Source organism: Dromiciops gliroides, chromosome 1 (genome assembly GCF_019393635.1).
Source record: "Dromiciops gliroides isolate mDroGli1 chromosome 1, mDroGli1.pri, whole genome shotgun sequence".
In the NCBI taxonomy this organism is placed as follows: domain Eukaryota; kingdom Metazoa; phylum Chordata; class Mammalia; order Microbiotheria; family Microbiotheriidae; genus Dromiciops; species Dromiciops gliroides.
In genome coordinates this window covers 341,735,603-341,762,018 of record NC_057861.1, presented here as the reverse complement: position 1 = coordinate 341,762,018, position 26,416 = coordinate 341,735,603, and positions in this window count along the sequence as shown.

Genomic DNA, 26,416 nt, shown 5'->3' with positions numbered 1-26,416 from the left:
GGCCATGATAACAGCAGATCAGTGAACGGTCGATCCATCACTGAAGGGTCAATCCAGACTGGTCATTAAGACACCAAATCGGGTAGACCCTGTGGCAATTAATTGATTGCTCTATGTTGACATATAATGGGTCAGTCTGGGTGATTGTTTAGACCCAGCCAGAGGGTCTTACTGTCAGTATGTGCCAGATGGGGCAAGTTCAGGAATTATAGCAACCTTGTATCATGTCTGCCAGGTATGGCAGGAAAAAAAAAAAACAACACCTGGGATTGGTCCCTGAGCCAATAGAAAATATAAAAAGCTTCCTGCCTGAAACAGAGAATTGCCTCTGAATCTTGCTGTTTTCTTGTTTGTTCTCCTGATCTTGAACACACACACACACACACACACACACACACACACACATCTACTGGGCCTTCTACCTGGAGTAAAAACTTTTCTTTGGGTATAATGAATCAATGCAATTCCTTAGGACTGACATGAGAGGTAGAGGTAGAGATAGAGATAGGTTGGGAGTAGTAACATCCATGCTGATGTACTGACATCCAAATAAATGCCAAATTATGCTCAAACTGCTTGTTTTAATCATTCATTTGTGTCAAAATGCCTCATGTATAAAGACTCTTAGTGTTAAACATGAAGAAATGCTTCTCCTGGACAATCCAGAAAGGTAATCAACCTGAACTGAATTTTTAACTCCTAACAAACACTTCATAATTGAGAGGGACTGTTGTCTATAAATGTGAGCCAGCATGTTGTAATAAAGAGCTGCACTTTGATTCAGGAGACCTGGCATACAATCTTTGCTAGGACACTTACCTAGCTATGTGAATTAGAGCAGATCATGTAATTTCTCTGTATGTCAGTTTCTCACCCATAGAAAGGAATAATAATTGCACTACTGAGGTCACAGGATTTTTCTGAGGAAAGGATTTAATGAATCTTAAGGTACTCTTTAAACATGAAGTATTTACCAATAATGTACTTGAGGAAAAAGAAGCCTATAAAATCCCAAGAAAACAACATATTCTTGTGATCAAAAAGTCCCCTGGACAACCTCCAAACTACATGGTCTATACCATTCTTCCACTGGTAGTCAGGTGTGTTTCCTCTAAAGATTATGCTTTTAGAAGTACAGCATTTATCCTTTTACTTCTGTCGGTTACCCTTCCTCTATGAGGTCTTCAGTCAAATGTTATTCAGTTATTTTAAGTTATGTCTGACTCTTTGTCACCCCCATTTGGGGTTTTCTTGGCAAAGATACTGGAGTGGTTTGCCACTTCCTTCTCCAGCTCATTTTACAGATAAGGACATTGAGGCAAACAGGGCTAAATGAGTTGTCCTGGGTTACACAACTAGTAAATGTCTGAGGCTGTATTTAAACTCATGTCCTCTTGACTCCAGGCTCATCACTCTATTCACTGTGCCATCTAGCTGCCCCATCATTCAAATACACAGCCTTTGCCCTAAAGAGGAGATCCCACTATACAAACTCTGTACAGTTTGGTAAGTTACATCGAAATTACTTAAGTAGTTGCCACATGATTTGGTCTCAGGTTGTCAGGATCAAATACTTTTTGCTTTAGCCTTGATCTGAGAAAAGCCTAGGTGATTTTTCCCTATAGTAATGGAAGAGGAAAAGTTTTGAAGCATGTATTTCAGACAGTCTAATTAGCTTAATCTGAGGGCAAATTCAAATCAGTTGCCACTATCCTTTTGCAATTTAAACAGCTCAGACCACCTGTCTGAATCCCTAGCTCTTCTTTACATTAAATTTGAGATACACACAAACTAGCACTTTTTCCTGAGAATATGAGGACTCAACATGTTTCCTTTAAACTAAAGACCAAAGGTCAGAGGAAAGCACACAAACTTAAAGCTGGATCCCATAATTCTTTGGAGTTCAACGTCCTGCTTAAGCATTCTATCTTAATACTATCATAGAATTTCCACTCTACTGTAATTCTTTCCAGAAAGATAGAAGATGGAGGATTGAGTGAGAAAGAGTGTCATATCACCAGCATCAGCCCTTTTCTGAACACTGGTTGAAAGAGTAGGCTGGGGGCAGCTAGGTGGCACAGTGGATAGAGCACTGGCCCTGGATTCAGGAGGACCTGAGTTCAAAGCCAGCCTCAGACACTTAACACTTAACTAGCTGTGTGACCCTGGGCAAGTCACTTAACCCCAATTGCCTCACCAAAAAAAAAAAAAAAGAGTAGGCTGGCTATCTCAATTTGTACAAGGTGGTCAACCAGTATCTAAATGCGCATATTGCCAGCTGTTGCCTCTGGCTCCTATGGCTGTTAATGTATGAGCATGACTCCAGCCTGATGTGTAGAGGGTCAATAACATTGTGCTCCAAGACTGAGTTCCTGAGGCCCAATTTATCTCTCCTAGTAAGGTGGGGCAGGTATTGGATGCAGTGGATAAATCACTGGCTCTGGACTCAGAAGGACCTGAGTTCAAATCTCACCTCAGATACTTATTAGCTGTGTCATGCTGGGCAAGTAACTTAACCCCAATTTCCTTAAACATGCTGGAATATCTCCAGTGCCATCCTGATCCATATCTTGTCCCCAGACCCAGATGGCTCTGGAGGAGAGAGTGAGGTTGGTGACCATATACATCCTTCTCTCACTTAAATCCAATTCAGTGCAAGTCATTACATCACCCCAATGTCATGGTCTTCTTCTAGAACAAAGGACAAATAACAACAACAATCTAGGAAGGTGTCAGATGTGAAAAATCCCAGCCACTATCATAACACTCTGTCTTCCTTATTCAATTGCTCAGATCCAAGTCAACATTTCTCTCCCTGAAGAAAGGTGAATTCTGGTTCATTTGTTTTCTCCTCTCCCCTACCCAGAATCTCTCTAATAAGTCTCTCTTCTCCAAGTTCTCTTTTAACTCTCTTCCTTTCTACCTAGACAAATCTCCCTATGTGACTTCTCTCCACTTTTAAATCTTTTCTTTTTTAAAAAAATTTTATTTTTGCGGGGCAATGAGGGTTAAGTGGCTTGCCCAGTGTCACACAGATAGTAAGTGTCAAGTGTCTAAGGCCAGATTTGAACTCGGGTCCTCCTGAATTCAGGGCCAGTGCTTTATCCACTGTGCCATCTAGATGCCCTTAAATCTTTTCTAACCACCTTCTGTCTGCTCACTTTATATGTTCCTTTCTGGTTGCCTTAGCTGCCCCATAGCTTCCATCAAACCATGCTGCTCTCTCCTCTCCAGTTTCTTATGCATGCCGATGCTAAACTACCCTTCCTAAAATACTCCTTTCACCGCGCCACTCCTTGACATGTCAGGGTGGATGTTTGAAGGCAGAGGACATAAGAAGGACAAAAGTTTACTCAGGCCGGAAAGCCAAGATACATAATGAAGGAAGGTCTTGAGGAAGGGAACATGTGGGGAAGAAATATTCTACAGCAGGGCAAGTCCTATGGCTTAGAAAAAGATGATATTCTGGAAAAGATATAATGGAGCATGCCCCTGAAGCCACAGCAGAGAAGTGGGGGATGCCTGGAACAGAAAGGAACATTCATTGTCAGATGCAGTCACTGCATCTTCTGTTTGCTTAATTGTTTTTCTCCATCCTGAACGAAAATTCAGACTAGAGAGGAGTAAGGTTTGAAAAATATTATGATGTAAAGACAAAACTTGTCATTAAATTTTCATTTTTACTAATTTATTATTTTTAGGAAAGATGATCACAGTAAACATGCTTTCCTGCTCCCAAAAGCTTCTAGGGTCAAGCATCCTGCAACAGAAGTGGCATGCAAACCTCTAATACATTTGGGAAATAGAGAAATGACAAGGATACAGTAAGGGACAGGAAGACCAGGGCCCACATCTCCCTCTATCGTGTCACTCTAAAATATTAGAAATAAGTTTATCTTAGAACCCCAAGTTGGAATTCTGGTATGAGCCTCATGTTAGGTGGAAACTGAAATGAGTGTTCGTTCTCCCCAACCCACCAGCTTAGTTAGGTATATGTTAGTGGCAAGGATGCCAGCAAACACATGTAGCATTTGTTCATAAAGATGGGCCACAGACCATGGAACTCTGAGCATGCAACTTGAGCCATTGGCATTGCCAATGCCCTGATTCCTGCTGTGCCTGACTCCTCCATGTCTGGATTCTTTGGCTTCATTCCCTATTCATGCTTTCTTGACCTCCTTTTATCAAACACACCAACTCAGCCTCTAATCAGATTTCTAGTTATATTACAAGCTCAAAGAAACCCCTCAACTACCTGATTGACAGATATATCTCATCTGAGCAGTCACACAAGGGTATGACAGAAGCACAGCTTATATGAGCGAGCTCTTGGGGAAATAAGGATGCTCTTTAGAGACTAATTTAGTTGAACAACTCAATAAACATTTACGTATCACATTATCTTCTCCTTCCCAACCCTTTCTTCATCCAAACTTCCCTATTAGTACTACTATTATTACTACTAATTTTTGTTATTCAGTCATTTCAGTCATGACCAACTCTTTATGACCCCATTTGGGATTTTCTTGCCAAATATACTGGAGTGGTTTGCCATTTCCTTCTCCAACTTATTTTACAGATGAAACTGAGGCAAAGAGTTAAGTGACTTGCCCAGGGTCATATAGTAGTAAGTTTCTAAGGCCAGATTTGAATTCAGGAAGAGGAGAGATATATAGCTGTCTTAATTTCAAGATTACCTAGGACATCTGCATATAGAGCTAAGATTAAAGATATATAGAGATTTGATACAAACAACTAAGAACCATAGAAAATTCCTAGAAATCAACAAATTGCTTTCAAAAGTAGAGACATAATCTACTAACAAGTATATGAAAGGGGGCGGCTAGGTGGTGCAGTGGATAAAGCACTGGCCCTGGATTCAGGAGTACCTGAGTTCAAATCCGGCCTCAGACACTTGACACTTACTAGCTGTGTGACCCTGGGCAAGTCACTTAACCCTCACTTCCCCACAAAAAAAAAAGTATATGAAAAATAGACATTCTAGATTACTATTTATAAGAGAAATGCCGCTTAAAATAACTTTGAAGTTATACTTCATACCCAGCAAGTTACAATATGACAAAAACGGAAAATGACAATCGTTAGAAATGCTGTTGGAGTACAGCAACACCGGTATACTATTGGTAGAACTCTGAATTGATACACCCATTGTGGAAAATACTTCGGAAATATACTCAAAAATTCAATAAGCTTTGCATACTCTTTAACCCAGTAATGCCAGTAAAGGCATATACTCCTAGAGATATCAAAAACAGAGGGAAAAAAGATATTCTCATGCACAGAATAACATTCATTGCAACATTTTGTTTTGTTGTTGCAAAGAACTAGAACAAAAATGTTTGCTCATCAATTGGGAAATGGATGAACAATTATGATATGTGAATATAATAAGTTATTTTTCCATAATAAATGATAAAAGGGGACAGATTCAGAGAAACCTTAAGAAACTTGCATGAACTGATTCAGAGTGAACTGAGAAGAATCTGTGAAAAAATTTATATCATGACTACAATAACATAAAGTAAAACAGTTTTGAAAAACTTAGGAACTTTCATTAATGTATGACAAATCATGAATCCAAGACTGATAATACCTCCTACATCTTGACAGAAAAGTGATGGGCTAGAGGTAGAGAATAAAATATGCATTTTCAGACATAGTGAAATTATGAATTTGTTTATGCTTGACTCCTTACATGGAAGAACTTTTATTTTATTTTGATTAAGGGAAGTAGGAGGGTGGTGATAGTGCTTGAAAAAAAAGAAAAGAAAAGAGTATCAATAAAACACTTAAAAGAAATGGAAGGGTATAGAAAAAAGCTTAAGAGAGGAATGCAGACAAGCAGGAGAATGTTAATACTATCATGGTAAACTTAATATACTTAAAACATATGCAATATTGTGTTAAAGAGATTTGTGGTTTTATACACATTCCCCTTTTCCTATTCTTTTCATGTATTCAGATTCCCATGTTTATTATTAAGTTCATTATACAATTAAAAAAAATAAAGGATGGTTAGGTATCTGCCATCATTCTAGAGGAACATCTCACTGATCAAAGCCCATCTTTTGTGCATCTACAACTAGGATTCCTCCTCCCTGCTTCATCCAGAAAAAGGGACACTGCATGTACCTTCAAAATCTCCACAGTAAAAGAAAATGTGTGTGGATATATTTTATATTTAATCTATTACCTTTTTTGTATCTTGTCTTTTTCACTTTCATCTATTCATTAGGAGAGACAGTATTGGGGAAGTGGAGTGATAATTCCCATTCCAGTCAGGAAAACCTTGGTTCAGGTCCTGCCTCTGACTACATACTGACCATATAATCCTGAACAAATCACTCAATCTGTCAGTGTCTCAAGTAATGTGGGAAGACCCTAAATTTAAGGTCAAGTACTGATTAGCATTGCTAGAGCGAATTTCTCACTGAGTTCCCTAAACCAATAAAATTGCAAGTTCATTCATCCTTTTGTTTTAAAAAAGATCTCTTCACTGCAGTGCCATGGGAGGCAATGTGCAACTGACAGACATAAGTGTCTGGCATTAGATCATTTTCAATTTTGATTTAGTGTAGCAGGTTAGAGTTTAAGAGGAGAGTGGGTATAAGAAGAAGAAGAAAGTGATTAACACTGATTAGACAATGCAAAGTAGAAAGTGGAGGCTGTTCAAATCAAAGATAAATTGTAATGATGTTGGAATTTTGGTCAGAGTCAGTGCTGCTTACCTTCCATTCTAGGCATATAAGTAGAACTATGGAAAAGAGGAATGTTGGTCACGCATACTTGTGACCATGCTCAGATTACCAGGAGCTTTGCCACTGAGCCTTGGAATGAGGAAGAAGAATTCTTCACACAATTTGTCAAATATTTCTGGGTGTTGCTTTGGTTTTTTTTTGGGGGGGGGAGTTGTTTGCTTTTTGTTTGTTTGCTTGTTTTTTTTGCCGGGCAGTGGGGGTTAAGTGACTTGCCCAAGGTCACACAGCTAGTAAGTGTCAAGTGTCTGAGGCTGGATTTGAACTCAGGAACTCCTGAATCCAGGGCCGGTGCTTTATCCACTGTGCCACCTAGCCACCCCTGTTGCTTTGTTGCCTCAAAGTCATTCATTTAATTTTCCTCTTTAAAATTTTCATTAGTGCTTTTTAAAATGTTTACAGCAATATCATATGCAGATAACCAGACCACTTTATCCCCCAACTCCCCATCCAAATGAGCCCTCCTTTATAATGAAGAAAAACAAATTTTTTTAAAAAACTGAAAATGACTGTCTGACCACACATATACATACATATATGCATACATACACATGTGTGTACCTACCCAAAAGATAAAGGTGATCCTCATTTCTGCTGCAAGACCAAAACAGGTAATCAAAAAGGTAATTTGCTTTTGATGTACCTATGAAATTCCTCCAGTCCAGGGAAAAAAGTTCCTCTCATCTAGGATGGAACCTACTATGGAATAGATTTTAGAGTTCCCAGTAGCAGAAACTAAAGCTTCTCAAGAAAAAAAAAATCAAGGGAAGACCATGGCTAGTAAGTCCTGGCTTGGAAAGAGTAAGAAATGCTGGTACATATGAATAGAGTCAATACCCAATTGCCAGAGATAAGGGTTGCTAAGGAAATTACAAAACATGGAGTGTTGTACCATATGAACTAAGGTCTTGGCATATAGTTGGGCTTAATGAATACCTGTTGTATGATTGAAATATATTTCTTTCCTCTCAGTAGAAAGGTGATTAAACCACAGGTAAGGAATGCTACAAGCTCTTCACTCTTCTATGAACTACATATCCTACCAGTTGCCGAGTGTGAATTCTATCTCCACAACATATTTCACATTCATCCTCTTCTCTCTACTCAGATGGCTAACACTATAGGTGAGGTACTCCTCATTTCTTTCCTAAAGTACTAAGATATCCTCCTAAGTCCCTTCCCTCTGCATCCATCATCCACATTTCTGCAAAGTGATATTCCTAAAACACAGGTTTGACCATGTCACTCCCCTAATCAATAAAATTATTGGCTCTCTATTACCTGTGGATCACATACAAACTTCTCTGGCATTGCAAGCCCTTCACAAGGTGGGTTACAAACTGCCTTTCCATCCTTCCCTATTTCTGGAATTACTCCTTCCTCACATTTGCCTCTTAGAACATCTAGTTACCTTCAACACAGTTAAAATGCCACCTTCATATGAAGCCCCCTGATCTCTCCCCACAGCTGTGAATACCCCCATTTATAGTTATATTATGTACATTTTGTATATACTTATTTCTATACAGGCTGCCTTTCCCAACAGAATGTAAGCTCATTGAGGGCAGGATCTGTTTTATCTTTGTATCTGAGATATCTACCACAATACCTATCACAAAGTAAGTGCTTGATTGAATGATTGGCATGACTATACATAGCATCAGTAGATGAAAACTGTGTTTTAGAGTTTTTCTAGTTATTGCAGAAGTTTCCTATGGAAGACTAATGAAAAAAAAGATTGAAGTATAAAAATGAATCAAAACAAATAAATAAAAGAATAAGGAAAACATTATGGGACAGGCAGGATAGTGTTAAAGAAAACTCTCAAACAGCTTGACCTTGTCATTCAACAACTTGTCTTATTAGTGTCCCTTTTTTAATGACTCCAATTAATTTCACCATGTTCTTGATCCAGGACATCTTTTGTTCTGGTTCACCTTTCAATGGCACCATTGCCCTACTGATCTTCTCACAGTATGAAGTTTGGGTTCATTAGGTTAGGACTGATATATTGGACTATGTTCTTCTCTGCCTCTCATTTCTGATGGTTTGACTTCTATTTCTCATGCATTCAGTCAGACATCTTGGCAACTATAGCAGATGGAGAAAAAAAGGGGCAAAAAAAAAACTTGTTTCCTTTTTGGCTTCAGCACCAATCCCAGATGTCGTCCTTAACTGCTCAAAAGAGATCACATTGAGCTAGCACCCAGCTGTCCTCTATGGGTCCCTATGGTAGTTGCCATTCAACTTAAGCCCTCACTTCCCTTTGCCTTCTAACTAGGTTCTGACACAATGTAATTAAATGTCTATTTATTGGCCAGAAAGTATGAAGTAGGTATACACTTGGAGGTGTTACAAAACCTATAACTCACCTCCTCCTCTGTACAACTGGAAGAGAAGCAAGCTGTCAATTAACAAACTGACAAATGAAATATGTATTCTGGCCATCAATTTGTGCTACTCTTAGGTACCCAGCCACATAACTATATCAGATAGTATTCAGTGTCAGTGTCCATACACTGGTGTTGTCAAAAACCACAGGATTCCCTCCACACCTAGATCACACCTAGGAATGCTTAGCCTGCCAGTTCTTAGACTACTTCCTCTTTCAATGCTCCAAATTCTCCAGGTTTTGTGCTGTGGCACTGTAGCCCTAGGTTTTACATACAGCTAAGTATATGATCTAAAAGATGTTCTGGAATCTCTAAAAGAAGAATCACTTACTTCTGCACTCAAGCCCCATATTTGGGAAATCTGTTCTTGTCAACCAGCTTCCTTCCCAAGATTTAGACAAACTTTTTAGTGTCCACACGATCTATTCAAATAGTAAAGTAAATAATTTCCATTCAGCAAAATTGTAAATAAACAGTCTCACTAGATAGTCCCCCTCCCCATTCCACTACCCCCTCCCAGTGGATTTTCTCTTTTCCCTAAATAGTCAAAGAACTAATTATAGGATTTATGTATCTGGGACTATTTTTCTGAGGTCAGGGGTTTCAATCAACTGGGGCAAGGGAACACTGTAGATGAGCAAATCTGTCTTCCCTTCATCTCGCCAACATTTACTATTCTCAAAAGCTATAGGACAAGGTCCCCAGCATCTACTTCTTCCTCAGACCGGACTTAGCCTGGTAACACTAACTCATAGTCCTAGTAAACAACTTGCATCTCTGTTGCAGGTCTCCTCTTAGCTCAGGCTGATTTTGTTTACAACAGAGAGAGGAACTGGAAATTGTGAGTACAGCGATCATGCTGCAAGTATCATTCTCAGGTGTAAACAGCATCTCTCTGTTCCCAGCTTAACCCAACAGCTTGCATCCCGTTTCTCCCCCTTGTCAACTACAAGTACAAAGAATGGGATGACTGAATGGGGTATCTCTCTCTGGGAAAAATCCATGAAAACAGTCCAAGAAGGCAGGGCCAATCTGTAAACCTTCACACACACACACACACACACACACACACACACACACACACACACAATGGCATCCTGACTTCTAATCTCTCGGTTCCATTCTGGTCTAGAACTTACACTCAGATGGTCATTGCAAACGTGGCCATATTTAGAATTTCCAACTGCCTCTAGAATGTGACCCTGGGCAAGTCACTTAACCCCAATTGCCTCACACACACACACACACACACACACACACACACACACACACAAAATCATTGAAATGCTTTATTTTTATATCACTTTCATTCCTGAATATACATTTTCTCCATCCCTCCCCAGTGAGCCATCTCTTATGACAAAATTTTAAATGTTTTATTTTCAATATGTACTAATAAAGGTTTTCTCCTGCCCCAAAAACCTGTTTCAATTAAAACTTTTAATTAATTAATTTTCCAGGACCGGTGCTCTATCCACTGCGCCACCTAGCTGCCCCCTAATTTTTAAAGTTTCAATTAAACTTTTCTTTGATACTGCCCTGTCAAATAAGATTCCATCGAAGGATTTGACAAAGCTCCTTTAATTCTCTACCTGATCTAATCAATTGTTCTTATAGCTAATTCATACTTCTTTTCAGTATTCAAATGCTTTTAATTCTCTTGCCATTGGAGGAGAGATTGAGAGGGAGGGAAATGGAGGTGGATAAGAAATTTAACAATCTATCTTCATGCTCATCCTAAATTGAATGGTCCCCTAATGGTCCCAAAGCCCATTGACATTTCCAACCATTAACCGCACATTTCTGTCCTTCTAGTTAAAAGGACACCTTTCCAAAATATTATAGTTGCTATTTGAATCAGAAGTCATGTTAAACCCCCTATGAATGCTAAGTGGCTACACTTAAAGGGCAATTTGCCCCGATCATAATGATTCAGTGTGCTCCCTTCCCACCAAACACTATAGGTGCTAAATCAGACAAGAGATGTCCAGAGAACTTACCTAAAAACTGCAACAAATCAGCAACACTTCATTATCCCATTAGCCAAGCTTGCAAAGTTTTAATTAAACTTTTCTTTATTCTACTTTGTCCTAGAACCAAAGAACTGAATGCAGTAAGATGGGATTTAATGGGGATAATATAGTTTTAGGGTTTTTTGTTTGTTTGTTTTGTGGGGCAATGAGGGTTAAGTGACTTGCCCAGGGTCACACAGCCAGTAAGTGTCAAGGGTCTGAGGTCACATTTGCAGTGTTTTATGCACTGCACCACCTAACTTCCCCCTGTTCCATGTATTTTTAATCAGTTCCATAAATACAAGATAGGGGAGGCATGAATGGACAGCAGTTTGTTTAGAAAAGCTTCTGGGAATTTTTGGACACAAATTCAATGTGAATCAACAATAATATAAAGCAGCCAAAATCTAATGCTTTCTTATATTTCATTAAGAGAGGAACAATTTCTTGGAATATGAAGGTGATAGCAGTGGTGTGCTAATAAATGTTTAACGACTAACTCAAAAAAAAAAGACATGCAAAAAGGGATAGAGACTGGGACAGAAAATATAAATAAAAATGTTTATCCTAAAAAAAACATGAACATGACAAATTTTTAATTTTAATCTTCATTATTAATGTTTTCTATCACTTTCTTAAGTCTAGACAGTTAACAAAATAAGAAATCGAGCCTTGATTTGTTGTTGTTGTTCAGTCATTTTCAGTTACGTCTCACTCTTTTTGACCCCATTTGGGGTTTTCTTGGCAAAGATACTTGAGGGGTTTGCCATTTCCTTCTCTAGCTCATTTTCCAGATGAGGAAACTGAGTCAAACAGGGTTAAGTGACTTGCCCAGAGTCACACAGCTAAAAAGTGTTTGAGTCCAGATTTGAATTTAATAACATGCATCTTCCTGACTCCTGGCCATATACTCTATCTACTGTACTACCTATCTAATTTTTAGCATTTGCCAGTTTCCAAGGAATAAAGTCACATTGAAAATGTAACAATCAACTCTCACCAGCCCATACACATTGTCTCTGGAATACCCTCGAGTGATTGTCTTAATGTACTCTACCCTGGTCAAATCATATCCGAAGTACCACTGTGTTCAATTCTAAGCACCATAATTTTATTATTTTATTTTATTTTATTTTATTTTATTTTATTTTTTATTTTTTGTGGGGCAAAGAGTGTTAACTGACTTTCCCAGGGTCACACAGTTAGTAAGTCTCAAGTGTTTGAGGCCAGATTTGAACTCAGTTCCTCCTGAATCCAGGGCTAGTGCTTTATCCACTGTACCACCTAGTTGCCTTAGGCACCATAATTTTTTTTTTGTTTTGGCACCATAATTTTAAAAAGAGGTTGATAAACTGGAGAAGTCGAGAGGAAGACAACCTGAATGAAGAGCCTTGAGTTTATACTATGTAACAATCAGTTGAAAGAACAAAGGATATCTAACCTGTGGAAGAGATTTTTGGTGGACATGCTGGCTTCAGGTCTTCAGATACATGAAGGGGCTGTTAAGTGAAAGGGACTGGACTTGTTCTGTGCATTAAAAAGGAAAGAAATAGGAGCAATGGTAAAAGTTGCAAGGAGGGTTAAATTAGGCATCAGAAGGGGCAGCTAGGTGGCGCAGTGGATAAAGCACTGGCCTTGGATTCGGGAGGACCTGAGTTCAAATCCAGTCTCAGACACTTGACACTTAACTAGCTGTGTGACCCTGGGCAAGTCACTTAACCCTCATTTCCCTGCAAAATAAATAAATAAATAAATTAGGCATCAGGAAAAAAAAAATTCCCAACAATTACAGATATTTAAAGGTAGAATGGGATGTGTCAGGAGGTAGGGTATTCCCCTCCCTCAGTGTCTTTGAATAAAGGTTAAATTATTGCTTGTTGGAGATACTATAAAGGGGATTTATTTTATGGATGGGTTGGACCAGATGGCTGCTGAGGCCCCTTCCATCTCTGAATTTCTGTGATTCTGCCCTGTTAAGTAGAAGTTATATAAAAAGGAACAGTTTAAAAGGTAAGTCATTACCCAATAGCACTGTGAACTTTTTTCTAATAGTTCCCTCTGAATTATTCTCCATAAATAACCAAGATGGCATGAAGCACATGTTCTGAATGGCTTAGTGGTGACACACGTCCAGCCATGCATCTGCTACACAACTGTAGGATCTGGGAGTCTCTCACCAACAGTGAACTAGATGGATTTGAGTTGTAGAGAGAAGAGGGAAAAATCATTCTCTCAAGAAGTGGCTCTGAAGCTGCTCATTCTCATTGCAAATGGATTAAGGTTATCATTCTCAAATGGACCTAAAACAGAGGCATTTTTCCCCTTCTTTGGCTGTGGTGGAACTTGCTATAAAACAACTATTTTCAACAGAATCCTTTATCAGAAGAGGTCACAATATGGATAGATACTGAGTAATTCATACTTAGAACCCTGCCAAAATTATGTAGAGGAAAGTATTATTAATTCCAATTTACGGATGGAATAAATGAAATCCAGAGAGGCAGCAGGAGATTTCCAAAGCTGTGGAGCCCATAAGAAAAGCTGGAAAGAGGCCCTAGATTCTGCCTTCTTCATGACTAAATATCCATTAAATAGATATGACTCTGACATCTACTTTCCATATATTAATACAAGTTTATGTACCTATATAAACCTATAGAGGGAAAATTTATTAAGGTGCAGGCAGCACTCTCTAGATTGAGAGCCAGAAGGGACTTCAGGGGTCATCTAGTATAACCCCCTCATATTACACATGAAGTAACTGAAATCTAAGAAGGTTAAGTGACTTGTCCAGAGTCACACATGGAGGAAGCATGGAGGCGAGATTTGGAGCCAGGTGTTCAAATTCCAGGAAAGAGAAAGAAAGGGGAAAAAGGGAAAATATTTGCTTATTCACTCTCACATTATTTGGGACCACAAAAAAAGTAACAGGTTTTTCAACTAAGACTTTTTATTAAGCAAATGAGCTTCATTGTAGGGCCACAGGTATTATCTATTAAGAAGAGTGCCAGCCAATAGAAAGATATTTCTAATATGCAGATAGAGTAGACTAGAAGGAAATTGACTGAGGTGTGGCAGGAAAATACCTTCTCCTCACACATCTCAAAATATATCCTTAAGTGGGGCAGCTAGGTGGCGCAGTGGATAAAGCACTGGCCCTGGATTCAGGAGGACCCGAGTTCAAATCCGACCTCAGACACTTGGCACTTACTAGCTGTGTGACCCTAGGCAAGTCACTTAACCCTCATTGCCCTGCAAAAAAAAAATTAGGGGCAGCTAGGTGGCACAGTGGATAGAGCACTGGCCCTGGAGTCAGGAGTACCTGAGTTCAAATCCGGCCTCAGACACTTAACACTTACTAGCTGTGTGACCCTGGGCAAGTCACTTAACCCTAATTGCTTCACTTAAAAAAAATTAAAAATATTCATACATATACATACACACACACACATACAAGTGGCCTATCATTGATGTTTATATTTCCATGATTAGGCTTTCATTTCTCCACAAAAATCCCATTCAGATGCTCTCTCATAGGATGAAGGACTGGATTCTTTCAGGCTATAATAGCAGAGTTAAAACGCAGAAATGTTCTCCCAAGGCTGAAAGGGTTTGTGACTATATCTACTAGCAAAGGAACAGCTCAAAAAGAACAGTAAGGCCTCTTACCCAAAGGCTGGCCATTAGCTAAAGCATTTCTGTTATGGCAACTGAGGGAAGACATGGGAATAGTTACTAGATCTATGATTTCAACTACAAAGGACATATGAAGGAAGATAATATCTGCACCAAGAGAAAGAACCGATGAATAGAAGCATGTATAGAATGGTTTTACCTTTATACATATGTGTGTATGTGTATATGTGTGTGTACATACACATACACACATACACACATACACACATACATACATATGCATATGCATATACATATTGTGTCTAATGATAGTCATCTCTAGGGTGAGGGGAGGGAAGAAAAAAGGGAAAAAGAAATTTACATGGTAATTTTATTATATATTTAAAGGGAATAATAAGTTGTACATAACAGATTTGAAATTTTATGTGCAATCATTTTCTAAAATTCTACTGACATGACATCATGGAAATGCATGTTTTATTTCTTAAGTTCCGAATAAAATAAATAAAATTTTTTAAAATATAGGGAACTCAGGAATGAAAAAAAAAAACTGTCTCAATCAATTCGGTTTGGCACCTTTTCTGCAACTGATAGAGAATTGCCTAGATGACTTAGAAGTTAAATGACTTGTCCATGGTCACTGAGCCAGTGTATATCAAAGGCAGGACTCCCTGCCTCTGAGGTTAGATCTCTAAGCACTGCTCTGTAGCCAAGCTTCTAGAGAGAAAACTAAAGGAAAAAAAAAAGAAAAAAAAGCTCTCAGTCCCATATGACTCCTTTCTATTTCTGTAAGACAGTGGAGATAGTAGTGGAAATGAGGGCTGGGGGTTATTAGACCATCTCTAAATATTAGTTTCACTGTTGCTACTTTTAATGTTCCATCATTGTATAACCACTAGTAAGTTGATAGATTACTGGAGGAACTGAACCACATCCATATTGACATTCTTAATATAAATGAAACCAGAAGACATAAATAACTTGCAGCTAAATGGAAGGATGGATTTCAGATTTTCCTAAGAGATGAAAAAAGAACAAGAGTTGGCAGAATCGGTTTCATCCTACACTAAAAGGCAACAACAATAAAATCATTTCATGTGATGTCTCCTGTACCCAGATTTTACCAGCAGCTGTAAAACTCAGCATTTCCCCCTCCTTACACAACCAAGGGGAGAATTCTACTTGGAACACCTGACTTAGTAGCTACTTCACATCCACCTTGGGGTGGAACCTCTAAAGTTCAATCAATCAATACATAAATATGTATTAAGCCTCAAATAATGTGCCAGGCACTGTGCTAAGTGCTGGGGATAGAAAAAGAGGCAAAAGATAAGCCCTGCCCTCCAGCAGCTTTTGACTTAATGAAGGATGGACAAGACAACTGAGAAGGCATCAGCAACTATAGATCTGCATAACTGTATCTCCATCATTATAGAAATCTTTCTGAGAAAGATCTATGTATGCATCTTGGATACACTTGATGAAAACATGAAAGGGACAGGAAAGCTAGCAAAAAATATTTTCAATAGCTGGCCACATCTTCACAGTCACACAATTGACCGAGAGGTGTGGGAAATACAAGATCCAGCTGTGTTTATTCTTTGTTGATTTTTTAAAAACTGACTCAGTAGAACAAAATGTAGCCTTAAAGGCTTTCCTCCAACAACCTATCTCCCACGAGTTAGTTCAAACATAAGATTTGTTGACAGATGTAACCATGGAGACAACATATTTCAAAAATCCACTGAATAACAACATCAAGAGAGGCACAAAATAGGGAGACATATGCTCACCTAGGGTGTTTGTCGGTCTCAGGGAGGACATTCTGGGCAGAGTCAAAAAAGAAATTGAACTCCATATGAATGGCAAAGTCTTCTAAATGCTCGTGTTCACAGATGATATTGTACTAATTACACTGAGCTCTGAAATACTACAAAGTCTCATTCAATGAAATCCATATCACTCAAAAGAGATTAACATAAGCAAACATATTGGAAAAACAAAGTGGTTTAAAATGCAGATTGTGGATAGAGCATCTCTTGGCAGGGGGGAAGGCAGGGAGAAAAGGGGAGGAAGGAAGGAAGAGGTCTATGAGCACTGTAATTGCTAATTTCTTCTCTGTTGTCTTTAGAGGTTTGTAAAACAAATAGACCTCAAGATTGCTGTGAGGCTGCTGCTACTACCAGTCTCTCCCAGGCTCCAAAATTGGTGCAATATCTTAGGTCAACTCTATTCATAAAGCTTCTTAAGGATGACATACCAGGACAGGAGAGATGATACTTTAAAAATAGAAAAAAGGTAGAAATTATTTAAGGCATGGCAAGCATGAGCATGTATATTCTCAAGGAAAATTGATGAGGAAGTTGCTTAGGTTGGGGAGGCTAGAGAGACTGGTGACATGACTAGAGCAAAGCAGCAAATCTATAGATTTCTTTCTTTTCCTTTCTTTCTTTTTTTTTGTTTGGGCAGGGCACTGAGAGTTAAGTGATTTGCCCAGGATCACACAGCTAGTAAGTGTCAAGTGTCTGAAGCCACATTTGAACTCAGGTCCTCCTGAATCCAGGGCCAGTGCTTTATCCACTGAGCCACCTAGCTGCCCCTTATAGATTTCTTTTACTTTTTTTTAAATGCATACTTTTAAAAAAAATCAATCCCAATGAGTCCCCCATATATAACCACCAGAGATCATTGCTTCCTGGTTAGCTTATCTTTTTCAATAAAAAAGTGTTGACAATCTCACCCTTAATCTGGTGGTTGCGCCTTCTACCCAATATAAGAGGATGCTCAGGGAGAATGCCATTCTCTCTTTGGTTCTTTTTCTTTTTTTTTTTTTTTTAGTGAGGCAATTGGGGTTAAGTGACTTGCCCAGGGTCACACAGCTAGTTAAGTATTAAGTGTCTGAAGCCGGATTTGAACTCAGGTACTCCTGACTCCAGGGCCGGTGTTCTATCCACTGAGCCATCTAGCTGCCCCCTCTCTTTGGTTCTTAAAGAGTTATTACCTCTATCTCCCAGTTCTACATTTGCTGAGTGGCATTTGTTCCTTTCATTAGTCTAGGGGTTGTGGTTGGTGTGTATTTGAATTTTGGTTTAAGTCCCCACCCACTTTCACCATACTTGGTCTGATGTATTTCAATGAACCCTAATCATGAGAATATGGCAGAACAGAGTCTTCCAAAAGCTTGTATTAGTTGTAAATAGCATTACTCAAAACCTAAGACATGTCACAATAATTTTTGGACAAAAGCCACACATGACCAATGTATAGGCATCTAAAGCCCAAGAGTTTTGGGACATAGTTTAGATGTCTAGGTTAAGCCATCTCACAACAAGTTTCAAGCATCCAAAAACATTAGAAGTAGGTAATGTCTTCAAAGCTTTTCTTCTCATGGCATACCAGAAGCTATGGTCAAGTCAACTAGAAAACAAAGGGCTCAAAGTGACTTAACTGATCTCTTCCTTTTCCTTAAGGGTAGCCACTGGCAACCTGAATTCAGACCTGATTCTTCCTTTTATATATTTTCTTGATCCTGACTTCTTTGCTCAGGGTACATCTTCCATGCCACTCCTGCTTCAATGTCGGTTTTATGAACTGGTTTGTTTCTTGCCCAAGCCCATAGGGGTACCACTAAGCTTATCACAGGATAATAGCAACAATACCAAAGCAGACTTGATCTAAGCACTCAATCTCTTCATCTTCTCTTGCTTCCTTTGTAGATAAGTAAAGGCTATGTTGAGGCAGATAGGTGGTTCAGGGGTTGGAGTGTTGAGCCTGGAATTAGGAATATTATTCTTCCTGAGTTGAATTCTGGCCTCAAATATTTACTAGCTATGGAGCCTGGGCAAGCCACTTACCCCTGTTTGCCTCAGTTTCCTCATCTGTAAAATGAGCTGGAAAAGAAAATGGCAAACCACTCCAGTATCTTTGCCAAGAAAACCCCCAAATGGGGTCATGAAGAGTCAGATACAACTAAAACAACTGAACAACAAGGGGGATATTGCATACACATTATGACATACAGTTGTTCAGTGCGTTGGTATTTCACTACATAAATAATAAACCATTGCTACTGAGGGACAATGACCTGTACCTAGAAATGAAGAGTAGGAGAAAAATTGGCTGGATCATATGTAGAGAATTGTGCCATGATTTCAATGATATCAAAATGTTCCCTGACACAGAATCCTGTATTTTCAAAGTTGTAACAATTGGAATGACGCCACCTGCTGGAGACTTACTGTAGAAGAGCTCCGCCCATGAAGCGAAGGTCTTTGAGGGCAAGACCAGGAGTCTTTTCTTTGGCTTCAGGAAGTGACGCAGGCTAGTGGGAGGAGGAAGGAAGAGACTGGCGGCTCGGTCTCACTCTCTTTCCTGAGGACTCCAGAGGAGAAGGGAGCTAGAAATGTGCTCTCCCTTTAATAGATAGGAATCTAGGCCTTTTCTTCTCTCTTTACCAAATTCTTATTCTCCTTAATAAATGCTTAAAAACGTAACTCTTGCTAAAGCTTATAATTTATTGGCAACCACTCATTAGATATTTGACAGTTTAGCTAGAATTTTAGCTCTTAACAAAGTGATATTACATGATTCCAAATCTTAATATACCAGATTTTCAAAAGAATTAAAATTGCAAATGGCGCAAGGGGCTATGGAATGATATATCATAAGTATAAGTAAGTTGCTGCATTTTACTAAGAAAGCATTTTTTTAATCATCAGAAAATATGTAACTAGGAAAAGAAGCAGGCCAATCTATGAGCTAAAGTGAAGCATAGGGGGCAGCTAGATGGCACAGTGGATAAAGCACTGGCTCTGGATTCAGGAGTACCTGAGTTCAAATCCAGCCTCAGACACTTGACACTTCCTAGCTGTGTGACCCTGGGCAAGTCACTTAACCCCCTTTGCCCCACACATACACACACACACAAAGTGAAGCATAGATGTAAACTATTTCTTTTCCAGTATGAGTTAGCTTGTATGATTCAGAAATATCTTCCAACTGTGACATTCTATAATAACAAATGGGCAAACCAAGTGCTTAGTTGACACCTATATTTTTTTAAAGGAAAGCCTCTGGCACAACGGGTGGATCCTCTATGTAGGATTTATTGAAAGACCTAAGGACAAGTATCTTAAATTGAGAAGACAGACATAAGAGTGGTATGGCCTACTAGAACGAGCTCCCACAACATTGAAATCATAGATTTCTCCACCCAGGAGCTTATTGTCTTCACTAAAATGCAAATATCCCTGAGATGAGTGACAGAATAAGAATTATTTCATTTTAATAAAAGAGACTCAAAGTTTTGTTTTTGCCTTGTTGACTGCATGTACATATTAAAGGCAGGAATCTGCCTAGGCAAAGGGAACATCTTGCTCCTTGAGGTTAGACAGGTTTGTGAAGACAATTACTTCTTCTTTGCCCATTCACCAACATGGAAGAGAGAAAAGACTTTGGGAATTGAAAACCTGGGTGACCCAGAGAAACATGACAATTTGCTGAGGGCAATCTCATGAACAAAAGGTTATTAGGTGTAGTCTGCAGACAAATAGGATGGTATAGGGAGTGCCCACTCTAAACTAGAGGGAAGTCTCAGACAGAGATCCAAGGTCTGATGACCAAAATGTTGAGTTCAAAAGTAAAGCTGACCCTAAAAGCCCTAGCTCCTTAATTAGGAATAACTTCACTTTATTTTCTAAAGAGGTTGAGGGAAAGAATAATTTCCTGGAGATGAAAAACCTGTTCTATCCAAAACTCTGAAAAGAATAGATGGGTCACTCATTGATGAAAGAAAACCAGTGTAAGGGTCTAAAATTCTAGCTATACCATCTAAAATCTAAAGAGTGGTCACCAATAAATTATAAGCTTTCGCAAGAGTATTTAAGTGTTTAAGTATTTATTAAAGAGCATTAGGATCAGAGAGAAAGGTAAAAATCTAACTATTTCTAAGAGACCCTATCATCTGACCCACTAATGGCAAGGTCAGGAACCAAAACAGACAGAACCCCTCTGCCAGCGTCCACTTCCTACTTCGTGTCCTCCTCCCAGAAATGGGAGGCTCAAGTTGATTGGCTGGTACCCTTGATAGACAGTTCCCACAAGCAAACATCACTTCCTGATGCCAAGGACCTTGACCACCTGGCTTGCCCTCAGAAGGCTCCTCCTCATGGTGGAGCTTTTCTACAGTAAGTCTCCAGCAGGTGGCGTCATTCCAATCGTTACACCAGTAAGACTTTATAACCTTTAGAGTTGTCCAAAGGTGGCTACTCAGGAAAAACAGCAAATTAATTGCTTTTGGATTTTAAACTAAAAAAGCATAGCAGAGCCCAATCTTCTAATAAAGAAGAGGTAGCACAATAGCAAAGATTTTCATTGGAGTAGAGCTGGAACCAAAGAGAAACTCTACAACCACATATCCAATGGAGTCAGGACTGGCAGCTGGGGGGGGGGGGCACGCGACATGCACCAGAGCAGCATTCAAGAAAAACAATGCAACCAATAGACCTCCATCCAGCACAAAGTGTCCATCAGAGACAATACATCTGGTACAGAACATCGGGAAACAGCACTCATACAGCACAGTGATATCATCAGAAGAAACCAGAAGCTCTACAGTGTTAGAGGAGTGAGTTGCCCCTCCACATGTGTATCTTAGCTGCACACATTCCCTTCTTCCATGCCCCTATATATGTGCATTGGCTACATGTTTTCCTTACATCTGTGTCCTTCTACCTGCCAGATGGTTCTCTATACTCTACACCATTCACTGACCACACATGTTCTTTAGAGGTGTTCAGTCTTCCCAATGATGATGCATGTATTTGTAGAATATATTCCAAATTTATAGGGAAAAAATTTTATTGCTAATTTTTTTTACTATATTATCTCACTAAGTGTGTTTGCTTTGAAGTAATTCCATCATTTATCTGACTAGCAAAGTTAAAATGCATCATTCAGTCTCATGAGTTATAGTTTTGTAAGAATACAGATACACAGGGTCAGCTAGGTGGCGCAGTGGATAGAGCACTGGCCCTGGATTCAGGAGGACCTGAGTTCAAATCCAGCCTCAGACACTTAACACTTACTAGCTGTGTGACCCTGGGCAAGTCACTTAACCCCAATTGCCTCACCAAAAAAAAAAAAAAAGTATACAGATACACAGAGTACTTTGAACCTAAAGTGACCATGTCTAGGAGGCATACTTTGCTAGTTAGGGGTGTCCTCAAGGACCACAATAGTCATTAATCTATTTGTGTGATTTGGTCTAATGCAACAACTAGCTATTTATAGAAAAAAAGAAGTTGATCATCTGTTAGAAGAGACACTGACTAGGTCCTTGCTTAGCCCCTTATACAACTACAACACTTCCCGGGTCTCAACTCTGGCTCCCCAGGAGCAGGCACAGGAAACAAACTTCACACTAATCCTTAACTAGGCCTTGAGGCCAGCCCTGGATTTAGCAACATTTTTATTCTCTGCCACATAGGGAAAAGTCATTGTGTGTAGCTATTAAAACCACTAAAGCATGCTTGGGATAGGAGTTCTTGTCTTCTTCACGCCTTCCTTAAACTGGAAAGAATTCTAAACACTGTCCCAGAAAGTCATCCCCATGTTTACTTTCAAATACAGAGATTGAATGAGGCAGGAAGGAGGAGAAAAAGAGAGGTGATGGTTGAATTAACAAAAATTCTTGGCAAAAAAAGAAGAAGAGCAACTTAATACTAGCACATCCAACTTAGATGGGCTAAGTTTCGCTTCCTGGAGTATATGGTCAAATCAATTTATAAACTGTTAAGGGGTGGGGGTGGGGGAAAGTCACCCCAAATATTTATCTCAGACACAATCATAAAAGACCATTGAAAAGTCTGAACTCTCAAAAGCTCTACAACTTCAAAACCAAAGAGCTATAAGAATACTTGCTATGTCACACTCCTCATTTCATTCTTTTATCCTGCATTTCTTTCTTTCTTTCCCTATCTCTCTCTCTCTTTCTCTGTCTCTGTCTGTCTGTCTGTCTGTCTCTGTCTGTCTCTGTCTCTGTCTCTCTTTCACCTAATCCTCTTTTGACTGGAAGGAAAGGAGGAAGGAAAGAAGAAAGAAAGAAAGAAAGGAGGGAGGAAAGAAGGAAGGTAGGAAGGAAGGAAGGAAGGAAGGAAGGAAGGAAGGAAGGAAGGAAGGAAGGAAGGAAGGAAGGAAGGAAGGAAGGAAGGAAGGAAGGAAGGAAGGAAGGAAGGAAGGAAGGAAGGAAGGAAGGAAGGAAGGGAGGGAGGGAGGAAGGAAAGAAACAAACATATATGGGGGGTTTATTTTCCTTCATTGCTCAGGCACCATCCATACAAATTAGCTTTATGCCTCCAGGGAACAATTACCAATTTCTTATGTTTGTGGTCTTCTTCATTATAATGAAAGCCCCTTGGTGGAAAGGACTATCTATTTTTGTATTTGTATCCTCCGTACTTAGCATTATCTTAGCAAACTATAATCTAAATAATTTTTCTTAGTTCCTTTTAGTTTATTCATTCATTCACTTTGGCTGGGGGCAATTGACCCCTGAATCTCTAGCCTTTGTGGGCCAGTGCCAGTGGAGTATCCTATGGAGGCTGACAGCTAGGCTTTTTTTATTTACCTATTGAGAACCTCAGAAGGAGAAAAGAATTCAATAAAATAAAATTAAGCAAAATCAGTTTTCATGTTGTCGACCTAGATAGAAATAAGTGATGCCAAGTGGTGAAAAGTAATCTTATTAGAGTGTTAGTTTCTGTTCCACATCCTTCTAGTCCAAATGAGTTTAGAATTATGCTAATTCTTACTATTATAACAACAACAATGAGTAATAATAACAATAACATCCAAAGGATATGGGCACATGATCATGTCCACACAATCCCTGTTGTCTTATTGGCTACTGGATTTGTCTTGAAGATGTACTTTCTGAACTTGAAGATGAACTTTTACTTAACTACAAGTTAAGTGAAATAGCTTGCCAAATATTAAATATATATTTTTAAATTACTAAGACAGCAAATCACCCGAGACCATTTCTATCTGAAATCTATCCCAAAAAAAGATGAGAAAAGGAGATTAAACTCAAGAATAAATGGTAATATTTATATAGTGCCTTTAAATCTACAGTGTTTTGCTTACAATAAACATGTGAGGTGAGTATTGTAAATGCTGCTGCCCCCACTTCATAGAAGAAGGCACTGAGACTTAGAAAATATAAGTGACTTATTCAAGGTCAAACACACTATAAACTGAGATAGCTAGAATCTGACTTTATCTGACTCTCTTAACGCTCACCAGACAACTAAATTGTATAACAATGCCTTGTACACAAAAAGTACTTAATATAAATGATAATCTGGTGAATAAGAATTTTCAATTGTATATAATAACCATTTCCTGGGCAGCTAGGTGGTGCAGTGGATAGAGCACCAGCCCTGGATTCAGGAGGACCTGAGTTCAAATTTGACCTCAGACACTTGACACTTCTTAGCTGTGTGACCTCGAGCAAGTCACTTAACCCCAATTGCCTCATTAAAATAAATAAATAAATAAATAATCATTTCCTTTGCCCAGTTGTGATTGAGGAACAAGGAATATGAAGAGGTCAAAAATCACTATAAGGTCTGAGATTCATAGTTTCAAAGTTAGCCAGAGATAGTTAAATTAACTTTTATTTAAACAATGATTATGTTTAACTCTGTCAAATATTATCATCAACCTTTTTTCAAGATAAGGTAATTGTGAATCTTTCATATTTAATACATAAAAATAAAATAATTCCTCTAATTTAGTAAGTAGTTTGTATTCAGAAGAACAAATGCAAAGAAGACCCTTAGAATTAATGACCCTTAAACTTAATGACTAAGAGGGTGTCCCTGGCCAATGATGGAACCAAGAACCAGAGGACCAAGAAGGGTCTTGATTTCACCAGAAATATTATGTGCGCACTTGAATTGGAGAAGATTGGATAATAAAACACTCATCCACCCCTGCAAGTGGTTAAAAGACAATGTCAAGTTGCATTCCCAGGTTAATTCTTAGTTTCATTACATTATCTAGAACAAATTAAACAAAAGTACCATCTAAGTTACACTTAAATTGAAGTCTATACATATACCTCAATTAAAAGATGGAAACAAGGAAAAACTTCACTAGTCATCTCAGAACAAATAGTTATCAGATGAAAAGGAGAAAAGAATCTATTTAGAAGTCTCATTTTTCTCACATGCATTAAAAATATAACTAAAAAGAAAACAAAAAAATAATTGATTTGAGAGGTCATGACAGGAAAAGTAAAATTATAAATCTTGACGAAAGTAATTTAAGCAGTCTCAAGTTGTCATCATGCTTCTCTGAGATAGGTCACAAGTTATCATCCTCTTATGAGGAGAGTGGGGTTAAAGGAATGCTGTTTAAAGAATCCAGAAGTGATTTGGGGTATTATGTCTATATTCCAAAAAGAAATGTACATTTGTAGCCATTTAACAAATGTCAAATGAAAATAATCATCACCTTCAAAGTCTAGTGTTGTTTCAGTTGTGTCCAATTCTTTGTATCCTATGTTGGGGTTTCTTGCCAAAGATACTGGACGGATTTGCCATTTCCTTCTCTGGCACATTTTATAGGTGAGTAAACTGAGGCAAAGAAGGTCAAATGACTTGTCCAGATTCACCCAGCTAGTGCATGAGGGCAGATTTGAACTCAAGCTTTCCTGACCCCAGGCTTGGTACTCTGTGCACTGAGCCACCTTTCTACCCATAGACTATCTCTTTCCAAAGATAATGTTAAAATTTCCATGTAGAATATTAGAATACTATTGTTTTAGCAGTCAAACTGATAAATGTCATTTTTAAAATGTTATTAACTTTTGTGGCTCATTGATTATATTTAAAATCTTGGAAGTCTATACATACATCTGTATATATTCTATAAATTGTAAATTGTATTTTTTTTTGGCAAGGCAATGAGGGTTAAGTGACTTGCCCAGGGTCACACAGCTAATGTGTCAAGTGTCTGAGGAAGGATTTGAACTCACTTCCTCCTGAATTCAGGACTGGTGCTTTATCCACTGCACCACCTAGCTGCCCCCATAAATTGTATATTGTAATACTGTATATTACTCTAGAAACTGAGCAACACAGATGTAAGTTACTTAAGTGTAGGGACAAATTTTTGTTTGCTTGCTTTGTTTTATCTTGTTAAACCAGTGGCCTAGCATAGTACCTTGCACATAGCAAATACTTGAATGAAGTCAAAATAGGCTATATGTATACATTTATATACACACACACATACACACACACACACACACACACACACACACACACACACACACACATATACTGTAAGGGGCTAAAATCCTAGCTAGTCTGTCTAAAATCTAATGAGTGGTCGCCAATAAATTATAAGCTTTAGTAAGAGTTTAGACTTTTAAGCGTTTATTAAGGAGAATAAGAATTCGGTGAAGAGAGAGAGAAAGAGGCCTAGATTCAGCTGTCTATCTCAGGGAGCCAATGTCTCCAGCTCCTCTGCTCCTGAGGTCCTCGCAAAAGAGAGCAAGAACAAGCCTCGCCCCTTCTTCATCCCACAAGCC